Here is a 21,167-nt window from a genome sequence, read left to right on the forward strand (position 1 = left end):
TAAACCTACCAGTACAATGTTTAATAAAAGTGGCTAGTAGGAACATCCCTATCTTTTACCTGATCTCAGGAAGAAAACATTCAGTCTTTCACCATTAAGTATGATATTAGCTATGAGGTTTTTGTAAATACTTTTTACCACATTGAGGAAATTTCCTACCACTTCTAGTTTGTTGATGATTTTTTTTTCATAAAAGGATGTTGGATTTTGTCAAATTACTGTGTTGTAGGTATTGAGAAGATCATATGGTTTTTACTATTAATATGATGTATTACACTGATTGACAGATGTTAAACCACTCTTGTATTTCTAGGATGAATCTCACCTGTTGATAGTATCTAATCATTTATATGTTGCTGGATTAGGTCTACTAGTATTTTGTTTAATGTTTTTGTGTCTGTATTCATAAGGGATGTTGGTTTGTAGTTTTCTTGTGACAGCTTGGCCTGGTTTTGGTGTCAAGGTCATGTTGAGCTCATAAAATGATTTGGGAAAGTATCCTAATTTATTTCTTGAGTTTGTTTCAGTAATTTGTGTTTTTCTAGAAATCTGTCCATTTTATCTAAGTTATCTAATTTGTTGGCATATAGTAGTAATAGTCATAATATTCCCTTATAAACTATTTTATTTCTATAAGGCCAATAGTGATGTCCCATCTTTTATTCCTGATTTTGGTCACTTGAATTTTATCTTTTATTTTCTTGTTCAGTTCAGCCGAAAGTTTATCAGTATTGTTGATCTTTCAAGGAGCTAACTTGAGTTTGTTGATTTTCTCTATTATTTTTGTATTCTCTATTTTATTGATTTGCACAACCTGAAAAGGCTATTTCACTAAAGTACTCTGATTTGTATTTGAAGTACGTGACAGACATTTAGTCAGAGTCCAGTGATATAGTCACATAAAGTGGAGAGAAGAGAGAGCCTGGGGAGAGGGCCAGAAAGGGAGAGATTTGAGATGTGTTTTCTTTCCTCTGTCTTTGGTAGAAAGCAAAAACTTTTTTGTTTGTTTGGGTTTTTCTGTTCTGTTTTTTGACATTTCAGGAACTTCTAACACAATCACACCATGTTGGAGTAGCCAGGTGTTATCATAAAGCTACAGCATATCTTCAATGGAGAAGGTAACAACAGCCTTAATGGACATTAGTGGATATGGTGGATCTTCAGGTCTTAATCAGATTCAAGGTTTTATCATTTTTGGGAGTTAAAGCCAGTAAGAGTATGTGAAATTTCAGGCTTCATTTTGCAGGGGGTGGCTAGTTCCATTTAGATTTTTGAAGATGGTGGACATTAATAAAGAAAGTTCAAGCTGAAAAGGGGAAAATGATATACGTTTACTATCCCTTTTTGGTTAGTGCCTCTTAAGAAAAAGCCTTTTAAAAACAGGATGCCTTATGGAAGCAGAGTGGATTTGTTTATGTGGCCAAATGGATGCCCCAAGCTATTGTAAGGGGGATGAAGAGGAAATGAAAGCCACGATTCAAGTGATTTAGTTGTTTTGACTAACAGGAGGTAACTATTGATGATATCATTAATTGTGGTAACATGAATGTGGGGCTGAAGAAATACCATTTACACATTGCCCTGTCTGTATTCTGCATTTACTGTTTACTATTTATTTTCAGAAAGAGGTCATATGTCTCGTTATTTTAGTGCAACCTGTAAAATCAAAAGGCCACAGATGGATTTACTGACATCATCATCATCATCATCATCATCATCATCATCATCATCAACATCATCAGTCTTTTCCATGATTAACATCTATTTTACATTCACTAATTGTGTCAGTGACTTTCTTTTTGTAGGAATTTTATCTCAGCTGTCCTTCCTCCCACTTTTCCTCCCTCCACCATTCATTTTATGCAATGGAGTGAAGTAAAATGTTAGGAGGTAGTCAGCTACTTCACCACACCTTTTTATTCCACTGACTGAGTTCTGCTTTAGTGGTACATTAAGTTCCAACAGAAACATTATTATGTCTTAGTCCTTAGGATCCTAACACTACTGAATTTATTATTTACTTGAGGCTAATGAAAAAAAATCAAGTAATAAATGTAAATGAGGGGAGAGAAGCACCTTAAAATATGCTCATCCTATCTTTTTAGGCAATTAGATATCCAATAGTAAAACTTGTGTAAAAAAATATATATGGCACATCACATTCTTAAGAAGTTATATTGAAGATCAAGGGCTTTCAAGTTATGAAAGCCCAGTGATTCATTCAGGGGTTCATTCTGACTTGAAAGCATCTCAAATTAATAATCTTGGATTATTGGCTTTTTCAAAGGCACTCTCAAAAAGGAATGATAATGTTCTGTGGGTAGGAATTTCTATAATACACTTAATATTGATTTTCAGTATTAGAAGCTAGATTTAACTAATACCTGAAATGCTACTGACAATAATCCCTTGAGACTACAAGAATAGAAATCATGTGCATTACTTTTTTATTAGGTATCTGTGTCTTTCTGGTCATATTCTTCATCATCTTCCTGTGTCAAATTTTGAATATTTTAAAAATTAGTTCAGAAGCATTGCTGATTAAAAGGCAGGCCAAGGGGTGCCCAGGTGGCTCAGTCGGTTGGGCGTCGGACTCTTGATTTCAGCCCAAATCATGATCTTGGGGTTGTGGGATCAAGCCCCGAGTTGGTTCCATGCTCAGCATGGAGTCAGCTTGGGATTCTCTCTCTACCTCTCCCTTTGCCCCTCCCTCCACTTTCGCATGTGCTATCTCAAATAAATAAATGAATTAAATCTTTAAAAAAGAGGGGGGCGTGCCTGGGTGGCACCGTCAGTTGAGCCTCCAACTTGGTTTTGGCTCAGGTTATGATCTCAGGATTGTGAGACTGAGCCCTGCGTCAGGCTCCACACTCAGCATGGAGTCTGTTTATGTCTCTCTCTGCCCCTCCCCCTCTCTACAATAAATAAATACATATTTTTTAGAAAAGGGCAAGCTGAAAAGATGGAAAAGCACAATATTTCTTTATTTCATCTACATAATGTTTTATTGTGTTCTCTATTCTCTTTTTCAAATAAACAGAAATCTACTTTTCATAACTGGTTTCATGTAAATTCCAGATGATTTGGTGCTCTTCAAAAAACACTATCTCAAACATAGAGAAAAGTTAAATGTATTGTACAAATAACATTTTCCTGAGCCATTTGCAAGTTAGTTGTTGACATGGTTCCCTATTATTCTGAATATGCTGGAACATATTTCCTAAAAACAAGGACATTTTCCTACATAGCCAATAATACAACCAACAAATCAGGAAGTTAACAATGATATATTACTACCATCTGATACTCAGATCTTATTCAGTGTTCAACACGTCTATCAGTAATATCCTTTATAGCTAAAAAAAAAAAAAAAACAAAAAAAACAAAACAAGTTCTAGTTAGTATGTTTTATTTATTTAGTGGTCATGTCTTCTTAGTCTCCTTCAATCTGGAGCAGTTCCTTAATCATTTCTTAATTTTTGTGACCTTGATACTTTTGAAGATTTTATACCACTTATTTGGTATAATGACCCTCAGTTTGGGATTGTCTGATGCTTCCTCATGATTCACTTCAGCAGGTTATGTTTGGCAGGAATATCACAGAAGTAATGTTATGTTCTCTTTGCGTCCTATCACATAGTACATGATTTGTTTCATTACTGGTGAAGTTAACATTGTTCACTTGATAAAGGTGGCTCTGCCAGACTTTTCTTCCCTTATAAATAATAAGCATTTTGAAGGGAGATACTTAGACTATGTAAATAGTCCATTGCTTAATCCATGTTCAGTTTATTCATTATATATTTCTAGCAATAAGTACTGTCAGATTCCTATTTTATTGAATGAGTTATCAGTTACTATGTTTATTTCTTCTGATATTCAGAATACCTCAGATTTTATCAGTTCTTTAAAATGTCTTTTTTTGTCCTTTTGATACTTCCCAATCATTCTCTGTGCACTTTCTTATTTTTAAACACAACAATTTGTTCCAAGTTTATCATATACACTTTTCATCCTAATCCTGAAATTTAGTAATTCTTTCAAGAAACACTTAATTTGCCTTTGTGGATTACATGAAGTGTCCTCCCTCATATATGTACTCATTTCCTTCCACCTAGGCTCTGAAACCCTGTTCTGGGCTGTCTGCACTTTGTCTGTGATGAAGCCCTTATTCTTTTTAGGATCCAACATGTTGCAAAGGGCCACTCTGTGTCCTCATGTGTAGATGACCTCTTCATCCCTCTTGAGGTCCAGCACTCAGTGCCGGAGCTGCACCCTGTGTGAATATCCTCTTCACCATGCTGGGCTCTAATATCTGACTCAGGGCCCTTCCTACCACTGGTGCCTACACTAGGCAGTTGCCTTACTCCTCATAGGCTCCAATACTTGCTCTGGGCCACTGGGCTCCTAGGTTTTACTGTCTGTGCTATAGGTGCCTACAGCCTGATTCCCTTTAATTGTGTTTGCAGTGAGTTGAAGAAGAAGAGGGTTAACTCTTTAAAGATTAAAGTTACATCAGTTAGTACTCAAATGATAAATAGATTTATAAATTGTCTCTCAGAAACCATAGTTATGGGAAAAAATAGCCCCTACCTATTAATGATCAGCTAGAACACAAAACATAGAAGATGACTCCAGATTCCCATTTGTACACAGATGAGTACCAAATGCATACTGCCATCCCAGATCTCCCTTTAGAACAAGAGACCCATGACGGTCTGCCTACCTAAAGTCTCCTCCTCGGTGTTTTAAAGGCATTTAACCTACTGATTTCTAGTCAGGTCTTCTCCAGTGTTCCATAACCCTTCCAGTTAATGATACTTCTTTTGACTCATTAATGAAATCCAGAAACCTATGAATTAACCTTGCTGCTTTATGTTTCCTCCCTCCCACATCCAGTCTTTTTATTGGCCCTTAGATCATTATATAATTTAAATGTATTCACTTCTGCCTATCTCATGTGCCACCGCTCTGATCTGAGATGGTTATCTCATCCCTCAAGTATTGAAATAACCTCCTGAGTGTTCTCTCTGCACCTATGCATGCCTACCAGAATCCATTCTGCACACTGAAGCAGAGAGATGTTTTCAAAACACAGTTGGATCATAACAAGTGTGTACGCTCCCTCCACCATAGAACACATGAGTGGATTTTCGTTGCTTTCAGGATTAAAAAAAAAGACATCCTGGAGCTACAAGGCAATGTCAGGGCTGGCCTTTGTTCCTCTCTTCAGCATTATCCTCCTTCAGATCCCTTCCAGTTCTCTGTGCATCAGCCATACCAGCCTTCTTTCTTGTCAATTCTTTGAGTGTTCCCTGCTCTCTGTAACGCAGAACCTTTCCAAATGCTCTTCCCTATGCCTGAATGCTCTTCCACCCTCTATATGTAAACAGCACTGTTTACTTAACTCCTATTCCTCCTTCAGATCCATTTTAATTACTGCTTCCTCAGCGCAGCGTCCTTGCCTGCCTGACACTGTCACTCACCTTATTTGATGTTTTCCTATTAACATGAACTTTTCTCTTTGATCACAGGTCTCCATCTATATTTATCCGTGGTTGATCGGTGCCTGACCACCCCATGTCAAACCCTATGCTCCATGTTAATAGGGATAATAGTTATTTATTCTTGTTTCTTTGTTTACTATATTTTGGCATCTAGCAAGCCTTTAATATATGTATGTTGAAACGAATGAACGACTAATTCATGGTTACTTTACTACTGGAGTCCAGAAGATTTTTTTTTTTCTCCTTCCTTTCTATAGGGCTCTTTCTCTGAATCTTCCTGTTCATTATGCTACTGCTTTATTGCTTGTCATTGCCAAGGCTTCTTGAGGCTAGATGCCTTTTGTAATATCTTTCAAAGATTGTAATACATTGTCTCTGTCCTTCTTCAATTTGTAAAATTTTCCAAAGATAAAAAGAAAATTTCATGGGAAAATTAATAAAGATAAATGGTATAATGTTTTAAATTAGTGTTACCATTAGCCTATCTTCAGTATTTTAGTTGTAAAATGATTGCAGTAGGCAGACTATAGCATCAGTATAACAGCATGCAGCCAGCCCTCTTTATTCAGCATAGGGAGATAAAAGATAAAAGATAGTAAAATAATTGTTAAGAGAAAGCAACTGTTCAACTTTCTTTTATTTTCATTTGGGAAGGATGTCCAAAAGGCAGATAATTCCTTGTAACCTCCCAATATGATCTGTTTCTCTTAAGGTAGTAAATAATTGAATGAGGACTATGATTAGCTTAGTAAGTCCTCAGGATAAAATTTATGGATGTCACGGTTTGACAATTATTAACAAAGTGACTCCTTTTGTCTGTGGGGATGTTTGTCTTACCTGACAAGTCTGTTGTCTCAATGTTGCTTGATACTGGCTGAGAGGTAGTATGGATATGATGTATCTTGGGGCCTAGGTTGGGCTTGGGGTTATTTTACTTTGCATTTTGTATGGGTAGTTGTCATTTTACTTTAGAATGAGCTTTACACATCTGGTAGGATATTTCAGGTTAGTCCGTAAGTCATTCATTCTCTATAATCTCTAAATGCAAAAGGTATAATCTCAACTCAGTGTGAGAAGCTCTGAGCCCAAAAGCGTTCTTAAATCAGAGAGAATCAAAGCATTTTGCCTTGAGATAAGAACAAGTATGTCTCAATATGTTTCATTGGCTTTGTTTCTATTATGAGAAAAACACATATTGCCACATTTTGTTATAAAATATTAGCGGAAAATATAATTGATATGATGCTATATTTTACACATAAACTGTTTTGTTCAATGTAACCTGATGTTATATAAGGAACACGTCAAATTCTTTCTGAGATCTCTACTAGCACTTATATGAAAAATTAGTATTTTTGAATCTGCACATTTTAACCATTTTATTTTTCACGTTATATTATTGTTTATACTTTCTTCAAAAATAACATTTGCTCCACATATATCTGTTAAACTCGCAATACTTCCTAGGCATTGTTATGATACCTAGAATATATGAACACACGAGATATAATATTTGACCTCAAAGGCTTCATAGTTCTTAGAATCTGATAAAACCCTGCATTTCAAATTCTGATTCAGTCACTTACTAGCTATGTCAAATTATTTAATTTTTCTGAACCCTAATTACCTATGAAATGGAGAGACTAATAATATCTACTTTATAGGACTGTTGTGAGAACTAAATGGGATAATTCATGTTAAGCATTTTCTATGCCATTTGGAATATAGTGAGTACTTAATAGATATCAGCCTCATTATGGTTGTCATCATTTCCAGAAATATCATTATCATTATTTGTCATCTGTAGATTTGAAAGTATCCCAAGGAGTACAACTATAAAGGTCCATTTCATGAGTAGGTTTCTTATCGCTTCCCTCTGTTTATAGAGTTGTGTTAAAGAGTGAGTTGAAAGAACATTAGAATCAACCATAGCAAAATGGGTATCACTTTAGGGATTCTAGAAAGGCCAGGCAGTCTTCCAAAACCTCACCTAAAAAAAAAACAAAAAGTATATTGAAATGTGATTTAACTGTAAATACTGCTGGGAGAAATAGTAACTACTTAATTGTTCAATGAATTTTGGCTATTATTTTAATCTTTATCAGTTTGCTATTGATACAATATGGTTACCAGAAACAAAACAAAACAAACAAACAAACAAAAAAACACCACCTCAGTGGCATGGAACCATAGGCATTTGTTTAGCTCATATAGCTCTTGGTTGGCTGGAGGGGCTCATCTGGGCTGGGCTGGGCTGAGTGACTCTGCTGCTCTTGGGTGGGTTTCCTCAAGCACTGTGGATTGGTTCTGCTCAATGTGTTTCTTATTTTCTTCCAGGAATCAGCGGTCCTGCCTGGACTTGGTCTTCCCATGCAGAAGTATAAGAGGGCAAGCCCAGCTGTTTGAGTGATTCTCAACCCTTTGGTGCCATTACATCTGCTAAGGTTCCATTGATTAAGGTAAGTCATATGGATGAAACCAAAGTCAAGAGTGGTGAAATACACTCCACCACTTTCCGGGGGGAGCTGAAAAGCTACATAGCTAAGGGGTTAGACATTTGTTAATAATGTCAAAGAATTGGGGCAGGCAGGACACATGTATCTCCAATGGCAATAACACAAACCATTCTGGTGCTGTCCCCTCTCATAGCTTCATTCCTACTCAACTCAGCCTGCCCTCCTCCTATATCCACAGTGTGTAAATGCCACTGTGACCTCTTGCATTGTACGATATCGACCATCTCATCAGATTAACAGTGCTTGACAGCCTTCAACCATTCCTCTTACTTGATTCCCTTTATTTTTTTCTTTTTTTTTGACTTCCAGTAACACTTTATTTTTTTATAATAATATTTTTTTTATTATGTTAGTCACCATACAGTACATCCCTGGTTTTTGATGTAAAGTTCCATGATTCATTAGTTGCTTATAACACCCAGTGCACCATGCAATATGTGTCCTTCTTACTACCCATCACCAGCCTATCCCATTCCCCCACCCCCCTCCCCTCTGAAGCCCTGTTTGTTTCTCAGATTCCCTTTAACTGAAACTTGGCTTTCCCCTAATATTGCAAATTTCTTTTCAGCTGTTTCAAGTTCTTCCTTTGAACTCATTTGGTGGCAAGTTCAGGCAGTATATTCTTTATATTGTTCATACCTTTTTTCAGGTAATTGTTCTTTTACTATGGCTCAATAGCTTTTTTTGTGAGCTGACATTTTCCACTTCTGTTTATCTCTTTTCAACTTTGCATCTCAAATTCACCTTGTTCCCTGCCAGCTTCAGAGTTCTAAATCCACTCCCTTTCATTATGTCATTTTTGCCCTTATGGTTTCTTAGAACTTTTTTAGGCTTCCATAATTGGGCATTATTCTATTTTATTTCCCACTTCTTAGGTTCCTCCTTTGCCTCATGTATTGGAAATGTTTTCCTTCTCACTCCATAAATATAGGCATTCTTTAAAGATTTGTCCTTAGCTTTCAACTCATTATTTTTCCCTTGGTAATCTAATTTGTTCCCACAGGTTAAATTATCATCTGTGGTGGATGAGTCTTTACTTCATTTTTACATTGGCTTCCTTCCCAAGAAGTGAACTTTCAGTTGCTTGACATACTTCTTTACTGTCCACAGACGATCTGTATCTGTTTTGACGACCCCATTTCTTTATTGCTATCTCAGTCCTTCCAGGATGTAGGATCAAAATTTCATATATTCAATTTATTTTAACATAATTTATTCTAATGTATTTCTATTCTTTCTATTCTAATCTAGTTTGAGATTTCCGCACTCCTATGTACGATAGGGACCTCAAATCAGTCTAACAAGCATCTCTTAATTGCCTCTTTTATTCCAATCTTGCAAGGCCTAGTAGATAAAAATATGACTAAGATATGGTCCCAGACTTCAAGAAACTCTATTGGAGGAAGCAGAAAACAAATATTTGGCCATAAAAAAGACAAGTGGCATAAACCAAATGCTATGAGAACACTAAGAAGCAAGAAATTAATTCTGAGATGGAGATCTGTCAGAGTAGTCTTCACAGAGGAGGTAACATTTGAGCTGTCATTGAAAGATGCATCAGAAATATAGCATCCTTGACATTTAAAGGTTTACAGTCTACAAAGTGTCTGACCTGTATCAATATCCATAACAGATGCTTACCTGCCCATAGGGACATCAGTGACACTCTATAAAAGGTTTCTCCCCCAGTGCACCAGTGTCTCAGGAAATCTTGCCTGGCTCTGCCTTCTGAGTTTATCTCTTCTTTGTTCTGAGTCACGGTATCAACCTCCAGATATGGTGCTTTGGATCTTTCCTTCCTTCTTGTGCCCACTCTTACTAAGTCGATTTCAGTTCCCTTTTGCTTCATTTTCTAAAGCTTCTGACAAGAACTTGCTCTGGCAATGCAGTCACTTATAGAATCTGAGACTCCTTCTTACTTTGATAAATATTCAGCTAATTGTGGGAATAAGGTGGATAGGTAAATAACTAAAATTCAAAACAATAGGTAGATGTCATTAAAGAGTTTTGTGTTATGCAGATTTAAAAGGAGAATTCCTCACAAGTATGTCAACTTCTTCCCAGATAACTCTGGACCATCCCATCATGACTGAAAATTAACTTTTCCCCACAAATATTACTTTCTTGTCTCCATCTTCAGGTGTCCTAGAAGAGATTTGTGTGGGTGTGTGAAGGAGAATGTCTGCATATTTGTCTATGAAAGTTTGCAAGTCTATCCTTATTATAATCTGTCTGTCTTTTGAACTAGGTGTGTGGCCAGAGGTAACAGTAGCTTACCTCAGATTTCCTGGGCAATGGAACACTGAGCATGAGTCAGTCCTAATATTAGCTGTAGCACTATGCACGCACCTGTGCGAGTCAGCAGTTCCAGGGGACCTGAGTGCATGGATGATATTCATACTTCTGTGACTGGACTGGGGTAGTCTGAATCTGGGCTTGTTTCTGTCTGTAAGTGGATCTGGTCAGATGCTAAAAGAAGGAGAATAATGACTACCTAAGATCCTAGGAGCCTACAGTGGAAAATAAAACAAAATCAAACCAGGTCCAGTGGTAACAAATGGTGCATGTTGGTGAAATGGTTGGGCAGGAGAGCCTAGAATAGTTTTTAGTTCACAATAGGATAGATTAGACGATAGAATTCCTCATTGTTCAGCAACAGAATTAGGCTGGGGTTGAAATGGTTTATTTTTTCTTTGTTACAAGTTTTCTTATGGACTCAGTATTAAAACAAATAATTAGGTTTTTGGTGAGATCTCAAAAGAGTTGTTTTGAATTGAATTTGCTAGTGTATTTATTTTCTGTAAATGCATTTCCATTGCTATTTTGTAGTAAGACTACGCTGAATAGTCTATGAGTATGTATTTTATCTAGAAATTGCAATGGCAAGTGCCTGGTCAAAATACATATTAAAAGCTTGTAGGTCTAAATATAGTTTGCAAATGTAAAAAGAACTGGGTTAATTTTCTGTGACCACAGGTATATAAGTAACAAGGATAAAAGACAACCGCAAATGTTATTACACTAATCACAAATATGAAATTTATAAAACACATAAACTATAGCTCTTTAGAAATATAATACTACAGGAATTAGAATTCCTGGAGCCAAGTCTGTTATTTTTGTTGAAAGTAGTCCTGACATAATTGTCAAAGCTTTGAATGTGCATCTCAGTCTCCATATTTTTATAAATTTAAAAGAGCAGCAGAATCACAAGATGCTATGCTCCAAGGACAATTTCCTCTATTTAATTTTTTAAATAATTATGAGCTATTTAGTGAGAGAAGCATTTTTGGAATATAATTAGTAGGACAGTATTGACAAGGAGGATGTGGCAAAAACACAAATGAATTTACATATGCCAGAATGTGTAAGAAAATATAGTTTTCCTTAATGAAGCAATTTAATACAGTAATGGAATTATTTAACAAAAGAAATTTTAATTGCATGCACTACCATAATTCTTCACATTTATTGAAGAAATCAAAATATTAAAGCCCTGTTTAACAAATAAGATTAATATTTTCTTTCATCCCTCAGTCTGTTTTAGGAATCTGAGAGGGTGGTTATTAAAACCATTACAGATGGTTAAAGGGTTTGCAGAAACGGAGGGATTACCTTTTGGTATAGTTATTTATTCAGCACTAGCCATGCTTTTCTAAGAATACAGCCTTAGCTTTGAACTTCTGGGAGGCAATAGATTGTAATTGAACATGAGGAGCTTTGGAATTGAACGTAACTTGGTTTAAACTGTGAGCCTTTGGCAAATTGTAAAACCTGCTCCAGTCTCCATTTCTTCACTTACAAAATGGGGAAACTATCTAATTCTTGCTGATGAGGTGTTCCGTGTGATATCAAATATTAAGTGTCTTGTAGTGAAGGTGCTCAATAAATCTTTTGTTCCAGTTCTTTCTCCTGTAAATGAACCAAAAACATAGTTGAGTAGTAGCATTACTACTACTTCTAATACTACAATTAGTAAATAATTTCTGTTTATTGAACATCTGGTATATCATCTATATTGGGACAACGGCTTTACATACACTTAATTGAGTATCTACTATGCACCTAGTATTGAGCTGGCTACTTTATAGTATATTCTCTATATAAAATTTTAAAAATCAACTTTATAAGGAAGAAAGTTGGAATGCAGTTATGTAGATGAGAAGTTCACATTTGGCTGGAATAGTACTGATTTCTAAGCTGAAATATTTTTGTTCCAGATCTTTAGAAGCTTTATCATTTCCACTATCTCATTTGAAATCCTGTTCCCATGTAGTAATGAACAGAGATTTCAGTAGCCTCAAGTATAGCTGAGATAACAAAGCTTTAATTAAGTTGTGACTTCCACTTTCTCTTAGTTACTGTTGGAGCTATGACTTAAATTCAGCTTTTTAAACTTCTTTCCAGTTTTCTTTCCCTCTACCATTCTTTCTCAGTGTGTTTATGATAAGTTAATTACATTAATACTGTAGAAATATAGGTTAAGGGTAGTGTTGGATGATTGTTTCTGGTTCTCTGGAGGTCAGGATAAGAGGGTACGCTTATAAAGTAGTAGAGAAGGATTTTAGAGTTTGAGATGAAATTTTTGCTTTTTACCAGCTATTAAACATTGTAATGGAACCATTGAGGGTGATTTCCTGAAGATTTGAAAGTATTGAAAATATATGACTATGTTTGGAAGAAGATGTGATGAGAATGGGTTAAATGATTGATTCAAGATATTTTCCTGGCTTAAGATGATAAGATTTTATACCACGTATATTTACACTTTCCTATAAACTTCTCTCCATACCCATGAAAACAGATTTTATTTGCCCTTTCTTTCCCCCACACACCACCCAAACTCAAGTACCTGTGCACTACACCACAGACACACACAGAGCCTTGTTTTCCTGGATAATGGTAAGCCATCGCAGCTCCTCGACTTTCCGTCTTGAGTTAATGATATTTGTCCATTACTCACCACTGGACTGCTCAGGTACGTAGAGAATGAACATGATAAGCCCAGTACTTTTCTTGTGATTCTGCAAACTGTACTAGCAGCTGAAGTAGGAGTTGGCCACTTTGCTTTTCTCTTCCATACAATCAGGCAGAGATTTTAACTTCTTGGCAAACACAAACTGGGTAATTGAACCACTTGAGATTTTCACAGGTGAAATGGAACGGAAGCTCCTATCAGTGTCATCCTTAGGTTGTTCTTTTCTCTGCATGTTAAAACTGAAGCCAATAATTTTCTAAAAACGTTGCGAGTATTGTTATTATTCTCTTAATAACTTGTCTTATCTCTGGAATCAGTTGTTAATGTAAACCTGCCTTAAGCGTGATTTTTAAATATTCCTATACTGATCAATTCATTTGGAAGATACTGTTTGGGAGTTTGGAAAGGGCTGTGGACTTTTCCTTTTTTTTAAAAGTAAGCTCTGTGCCCAATGTGGGGGCTTGAACTCACAATTCCAAGATCAAGGGTCTACTAACTGAGCCAGCCAGGCACCCCAGGGCTATGGGCATTTTAAAGGTGTTGTATTGGGATAATAGCATACTTATAATAAAAAAATGGAAACTATAAAATATGAAGAGGAATGATTAATCTGGCGATATTGTACATTAAATGCTATTTTCTGTTCAGATGACCATTAGTTATAGTCTAGGGTTGTGGGAATCTTAGTGCTATAGGATCTGTTCAGATTCTCTACTGGGTAGAAATTTTTGGCATTTAACTATTACATTCCAAAAAGAGCTTTTGCAAAAATAAAAACTGAACATCTTGTGTTTCATAGTCTGTTCTTGAGCTGTGACTTTTCACAGGAGGGAATGTTCACATTACCTTTAGTTAACTCTACCTTTGAAATTTACTTATAATTCAGGGCCTAATGCCTGGAAATGATTTTGCCCAGAGTTTCCTGGAGCTTAATATGATTTAAAGAATGCTCCCTCCTACTCATAATCTGAAGTATTTAATTGATTACTCATCCCTCCTTGTCAAACCTGATACAAGTCCTATCTGATAGAGAGCAATCTGCATAATGATGATCTCAATAGGCATTGAAGAATACAAATGTCTTTCTGTTTATTTTTTCCACTGCTAATATCTGCTCTGTTCATTATAATTTCAATATGACAATTAGTTTCTTTTTTTGTTATTATGTTCTGTTGAGCTAGATGTATACACATGCCCTTTCTGTATTTATTCTTTTAGCCTTACTTTGTCTTCAGTTGCTTTTTGTTTATTGAACATTTATTGCAGTGCAGGTTAACATGATTTGTTTGCTTTCTGTAATTTTGAGCCTGATGAGATCTATACTTATTTAAGGGAACACAGTCTATGAAAAGGTATTGAGAGTTTCTAACTTAACTTAGAGAAGACCTTAGATGACTTTAACCAACAAGGCTGTCAGCTACCATAAATGACTTCAACTCAAGTCAACCTTAAATCACTCATTTAATTCACTTAATTAAACTCAAGACATAGTTGGATTCTATTGGATCCCTTAGAGGGAGTTTATAATATTTCACTTTTTCAAGAAGGAATAACTGTCTTTAGATTAGATACCATTTTTAAAAGAATTATAATGCATTTCCAAAGAGCTTCCATCATTCAGAAATTATTCACCCTGTGGTGGCTTACCAAAATCATATGTCAGTGTCACATAGGTAACTTGGCATTAAAATGACAGTACTGCAGTTACCGATGTGTATATGTATGCAGAGTGAACAGTAACCAGGAAATATGCACTCTAAGTGATGTTCTCAAATGCAGAATTAAGAAATATTGTCCTGCAAGCTTGCCAGTGGTGGGCAGGATGGAGTCTCATTTTTTCTAATTTATGATGCTGGTGTACAACTTATATTGGAGTTGACAGTATATATTTAAGAGAGTAAAACATAAAACAGTAAGCCCTTTCTCTTTACAGAGACAATTTTACTCTGACTTTTTAGGTGGTATTAAGTCCTGAGCAGGACCAGAACAAAGGTACACATAGTCAAACTGTGAAAATCTGAGATTTTGCCATACTTGTAAGCTAACAAGTTAGCCTGTCACAGGCTCATGGACACTGACAGAAGACACGAGACTCCTTGGCCAGAGACAAGGGACTTCATTACACAAGTAATAGCAGTGGTCAGAGTGTCAGCATTTTTTGTGCCAGTCTGCTGAGACCCAGTTTCCACAAGGAGATATGAAGACGGCCAGGTGACACCCTTACATGTAGTGTGTTGTGATACAGGACATAGACCCCAAACTTAGGGAATCCAAATATACTGTTCGGTAAGCATGCCTTTTGCTATGGAAAGAGATACTCTTTCTACTTTCCAAGGCCGTTGGATATACACACATCCTTGAAAAAAATCTGGAACATAGGGCAGTCAGTGTCTCTGCTTTTAACACATGTAGAAATGCGAGAGACCCATGGAGAATTGACACCTCCAAAGATAAGACCATGAGTCCTTATCCGAAAGAGTATCTAATTCTTGCCTAGGTTTATTTATCAGTTCCACTATCTCATCTAAGAAAAATATCTTTTCCTCTAAATGGCACCTGGTAAAAGAACCCACTCTCATTTCCCCATGTCCAGCTTCCTCCTTAACCCATTTCTGTTTGGAACTAATTTCACTTACACCAGAAATTACCTCTTTGAAGATGCGCATATCCAGTTTCATCTTTCTTGGTCTCTCAGTAGCAGTTGATGCTACAAATTACTTCTTCCTTTTCAAAACGAAGTGGGTTTTTTTGGCTTTGTAGAACTATACTTATGCCTCCAGTGCCACCTCCTAATTGCCTCTGTGGTTATTTCTTCCATTAAAAAATTGATGTCCTTTGAGGTTCTGTTGTTTACATGCTCTCCTTATGTGACATCACAAACTCATTAGTGCTGGTTGCTCTCTCATTTATGTCTCAAACCTAGACTGTTTTCTGAGCTCCAGACCCACATTATCACCTGCTTTCTGAATATCTCTATTTAGATGTCTTACTGGCATCTTCATAACTGAGTTTAAAACACAGGTTACCATTTTTCTTGGTCCCCTAAACCTACATGTTCTCTTGTGCTAGTCTCATTAATTGGTACCACCATTTTCCTAGCTTTCCAATTCAGGTGGGTGCCATCCTTGACTCTGCTTCTCTTGTATCTTCTGTGTGTATATTTGTTCATGTCCTTCTGATCATGCCATCCAGTTACCTCTCCATATATCTCTATCATCCTCACCATAACTATTTTAGTACAAGCCACCTTCATTTATGCATGCTAATTAAGTATGTTGATTACTCACACCTGATCTTTTTGACTCCAGAGTCACCTTCTTCAAATTTATTCTCTAACCAGAGGGATAAAATACCAACTTGATCTCGTCATTAACCTGATTAGAATACTTTGAGTCCGCTAGCCCTTGAGAGAAAATTGAAACCTCACGTCATAGGATAAAAGAACTGCCTTGTTTCTGACCACATTTTAGTCTAGCCATTACTACGTTTTCTCTCTGTTCCTAGAAGTCCCTTTCTCCGTTTTACCTTGGGACTTTTCACACATACTGGTCCCTTTGCTAGAAACTGTCCTATTTGCCTGTTCAACCAGATATCAAATCCATAGGGAAATATTTTCAAATTCATCTTTTTTTGACCTACGTGCTCCCATAGAACCCTTTACTTCCCCTCTCTGAGCACTCATCCCCATGAATAGCAGTTGCTGATTTCATACTGACTATCTCTTAGCACTGTTAGCTTAATAAAAGCAGGGACTGTTTTTTTGTATTGTATATTGTATTCTCTAGGACTGCATGCTATTCTGTGCTGATCAAAGGTTTTCAATAACTATTTTTGAATATATGAATAAATGAAAGTAAGATCTAGGCCTCTTCATGGTGAATTATATCTATATCTCGACAGGCACAGATATCTCTATTTTTAATATAATGAAATAATGATACCATTTATATAACAGGAATTACACACATATAATAATGGAGGGTATTTTTTCACAGAGTTTTATATATTTGTTATATATTTGTATGTGTAAGTGTTTTAGTCAGAGCTGAAAAATACCAGTAATATATTCTGGTGTCCTGGCACATGGAAGGTTCTCAATAAATATTATAATTTTTAATGAATGAATGAAAATGGGACCTAGATCTTGTCACAGTGAATTATGTCTTTTTTTCTAATGACAAAGCCAATTGTATCTATTTCTTACATAATGCAATAATAATAACGCTTCTAGAATAGGAATTTCACACATGTAATGATGGGAGCCATTTTCTCACAGGATTTTGTATATGTGCCTGTGCTTTCCTCAGAGCTGTACAGACCAGTGATAGAATTAGGAATCATATAAGTAGATAAGTGGATATTATCCATTGTATACTGTGTTAAAAGCATGTAATCATTTTTTCTTTGAAGATATTCTTACACATTCTTAATGGAAACTTGTTTCTTCGAGATAGACTCTGCTAGTATAGGTGCATTCCTAAGCAGAAGCCACATTTTCCTCTTTGGATACATTCTCAGTTAGTCACAGAATGGAGTGTAAGTCAGAGGCGGTAGGAATCTTATTTTACTGCTGCCACTGCCTTCTCTGTCTGATGACTCGGTTGCTCTTGCAGCCTCCTTATGAGTAGGGTAGAGAAGTAGCAAGCTTTCATCGAAACTAATTAATACCTCTTTTTCTCCCTTGTTGTTAAAGAGCATCTATAGCTGGACAGATGGAGGGGAGAAAGGGGGATAGCAAAACCTGTGGGAGGGGGAGGGGAGGTGTTCTCCTGAGAGGCAGCTCTTAACACTCATGAGAAATTGCCCGACAGTAAATGAAATACTGATATAACAGGTTATCAGTATGTCCATAGCACAATGGAGAAGTCATTTGAGATTATATCAATTAAGTGAGCCCTTGGCTATTCTCAGTGATTGGAATAGATGTGATCTCTTTGTTATGTTTTCTTGTGTATATTGTATACTTTCTTGTGTATGTTGACTACTATGTATTTCTTGGGGAGTGTGCCTTGCAGTTTCAGAGAATTTGTTTGTTTGTTTGCTGCTATTCCACAGCACATGCTGTGCTTTCTTTTATAGAGACAGTGGCAGTGCTTGTTACATTTGATTATTATTGCTTTGTAGATGTGCTTGGTCCAAGCTCTAAAAATATATATATGCTATTATTGCCTCCCAATTTTATTTTTTAGCTTCTTAACAATGTGCCTGCATGTTGCCTAAAGCTGCCTTTCAGTGCACACGCTTATATAATGTTAAAAGACAAATAAAGCCAAAAAGCTCCTCTTAATATTCTGAGAAGAATATATCTGCTATTAAAAGAATGTAATTGCTATTAAAGGAGTAAAGTATCTTTTGATAATATGCATACAAGAAAACCTATTGATTATCTGAGGAGGCTATCACAAATAAGGTTTTTAATTATTAAACCTGTAGAGATTACATAAATAAAAATACTTTTCTTCATCCCTAGAAGAGTTCTTGCTCTTTTTATTATAAAAATTGTGTTTCACAAAAAATATTTATTAAATTTCGCTTTTATTTTTTTATTTATTTATTTTTTGCACCTGGACCTATCTTTTTCTTGGCTTCAAGCTAACTTTGTAGCTTGAAATTACTTGCTACTGTCCCTCTAGATTAGAGATTATATATCTTGGCTTTAGAACCTTGATTAGACTGATACAAAGGATGGACTGATTTTATCTGTCCATACCTCCAGTATGGAATCACTTCTGAAGATTGTTTTTATGGGAGGATGTTGACTTAAATTTTTATTTATTTTTAAAGTACTAGAGAGTACAAAGTTTACCAAGAAGGAGTTTCTTTCTCATTTTGTTTTTTTCTGTGCATTTTATTGAATTTACAATTGATAAGGAGCTTGCCTCCTGAGCTCTGGTTTATAATACTTATTCAGCTGGGTATCCTCCAGAGTAGTAGAGAGTAGTCAGACAGCTACTCCTAATGATTAGTGAAGAAACAGCCAACAAATAGTAATATTAATAACAGCAATACTTATACATGTAATATTCCCTGGCTTACATATATTATCTCAAACTTAAAAAGACAGGTATTATCTCCACTTCATAGACAAAGATACTGAGGTGTGGTGAAGTGATGTTCCTAAGTGTACAGAGCTACTGAGTGGTGGGTATGAAGGATGGTGAAGACAATAGCTAAAGCATCACACATCTTGGTAAAGCATGATAGCTTGTCCATAGTCTAATGATAGTCTAGATTCTTTCTAAGGGGCAGAAATTACATAGTATTTATTTATTTATTTTTAAAAAGGATGTGTAACTGCAGAAATTTCAGTTGTTAATAGAAATAAATATGATCAGTTGTAACTGGTACAAAATTTAGCAAAATACCTTTGGATGATAGTGATGCAACTAAAACATGAAGCAATCTTTTTGAGGGCAACTATTTAAATATTACAGAAGTTCAAATTTTAAATGCGACATGCTGGCTTTCCTATACAAAGCTCAGAGCATCTTTCTGTTTGGCTTAACACTCAAATATGTTAATGTGTTTAACCCTCACATGTGTTTTTCAGCCTATCCCACTCTCCATTCATTACTAGCTTCAATTCATCCTTAACCTTCACCATTCTGTTGCCTTTATTTCTCCTTAATTTACTTTAGTAACAAGAAGCCCAGTTGAAAAGACACTGTCTGACATCCCAGCACTCATGTGCAGCTCTTTCCTTTATGCATTATGGAACAGTTTTGATACTGGGGGGAAAAAGGACACAATAACAAAGCCAGTGGGATACCTTTCTACTTATTTATTATAATGATGCTTGTCTTATGAATTGGAAGACATCTTTGATAATAAACTACAGAAATACTCTTACAAATTTTGCCTTTTTAAATAACTGGAAAAAGAAGGGATGGGAAGGAAGGTTGTTGTTATAATAGAGATCTAACATATTAGTTACTAGAGTGACTTAGCTGGTCAATTTCTTTATTTTTTATTTTTTATTTTAATGTTTTTTTATTATATTATGTTAGTCACCATACAGTACATCCCTGGCTTTTGATGTAAAGTGCGATGATTCATTAGTTGCGTATACCACCCAGTGCACCATGCAATACGTGCCCTCCTTACTACCCATCACCAGTCTATCCCATTCCCCCATCCCCCTCCCCTCTGAAGCCCTAAGTTTGTTTCTCATAGACCATAGTCTCTCATGTTTCATTCCCCCTTCTGATTACTCCCCCTTTCTTTATCCCTTTCTTCCCCTACCGATCTTCCTAGTTCTTATGTTCCATAGATGAGAGAAATCATATGATAATTGTCTTTCTCTGCTTGACTTATTTCACTTAGCATTACTTTGAATTTTTCAAGGAACTTAGATTTCCTCTACTCCCAATGCATGGCTTTACATGTCGATGAAGAAAGTTCAAGAAAAAACAAGCCCAAATTCTCACAACCAGTGTGTGGCAAAACCCAGAACTTCCAGGGTACATTACTGCTTCCACAGTAGTCATCTGCCTAGTAGACTCTACGTCTCCTTTTGCTAATGATACCACACACACAAACACACAGACACACACACACAGAGTTTTATTGAGAGAAAATTCACATACCACGAAACTGTGCATACCCTTTAGAAGTGTGCAATCCTGTAGTTTTTAAGGTATGCACAGAATTGTGAAACCATTTATTTTTTCTTAGAACATGTTCATCACCCCCCAAAGCAAGCCCATATCTGTTTGTAGTCAATCCCCGACCCCTGCACTTCCCCTCCCCTTCTCCAGCCCTAGGAAACCACTAATCTACTTTCTGTCTCTACCTACTTGCCTATTCTGGACATTTCACGTACCAGAATTGTACAACATGTGGTCTTTTGTGTCTGGCTTCTTTCACTTAGCTTAATGACTTCAAGGTTCATCATGCTATAATTTTACCTTTTTGTTTTGCTTAACCCCTTTTCTCTAACTGCTTTATTTTAATATCTGTCTTTGAGCAAAAATTAAACTCTGAATATCCTGGAAACCAAAGGCAAAAAAGAAAAACACAAATATGTTACTCTACTCCTTTGGCCGATGTCGTAGAGGTTGCTGCCTATGGTTCTCCTCTAGGATTTTGATGGATTCCTGTCTCACATTGAGGTCTTTCATCCATTTGGAGTTTATCTTTGTGTATGGTGTGAGAGAGTGGTCAAGT

This window comes from Ursus maritimus, unplaced genomic scaffold, assembly GCF_017311325.1.
Source record: "Ursus maritimus isolate PB19 unplaced genomic scaffold, ASM1731132v1 scaffold_10, whole genome shotgun sequence".
NCBI classification, from domain to species: domain Eukaryota; kingdom Metazoa; phylum Chordata; class Mammalia; order Carnivora; family Ursidae; genus Ursus; species Ursus maritimus.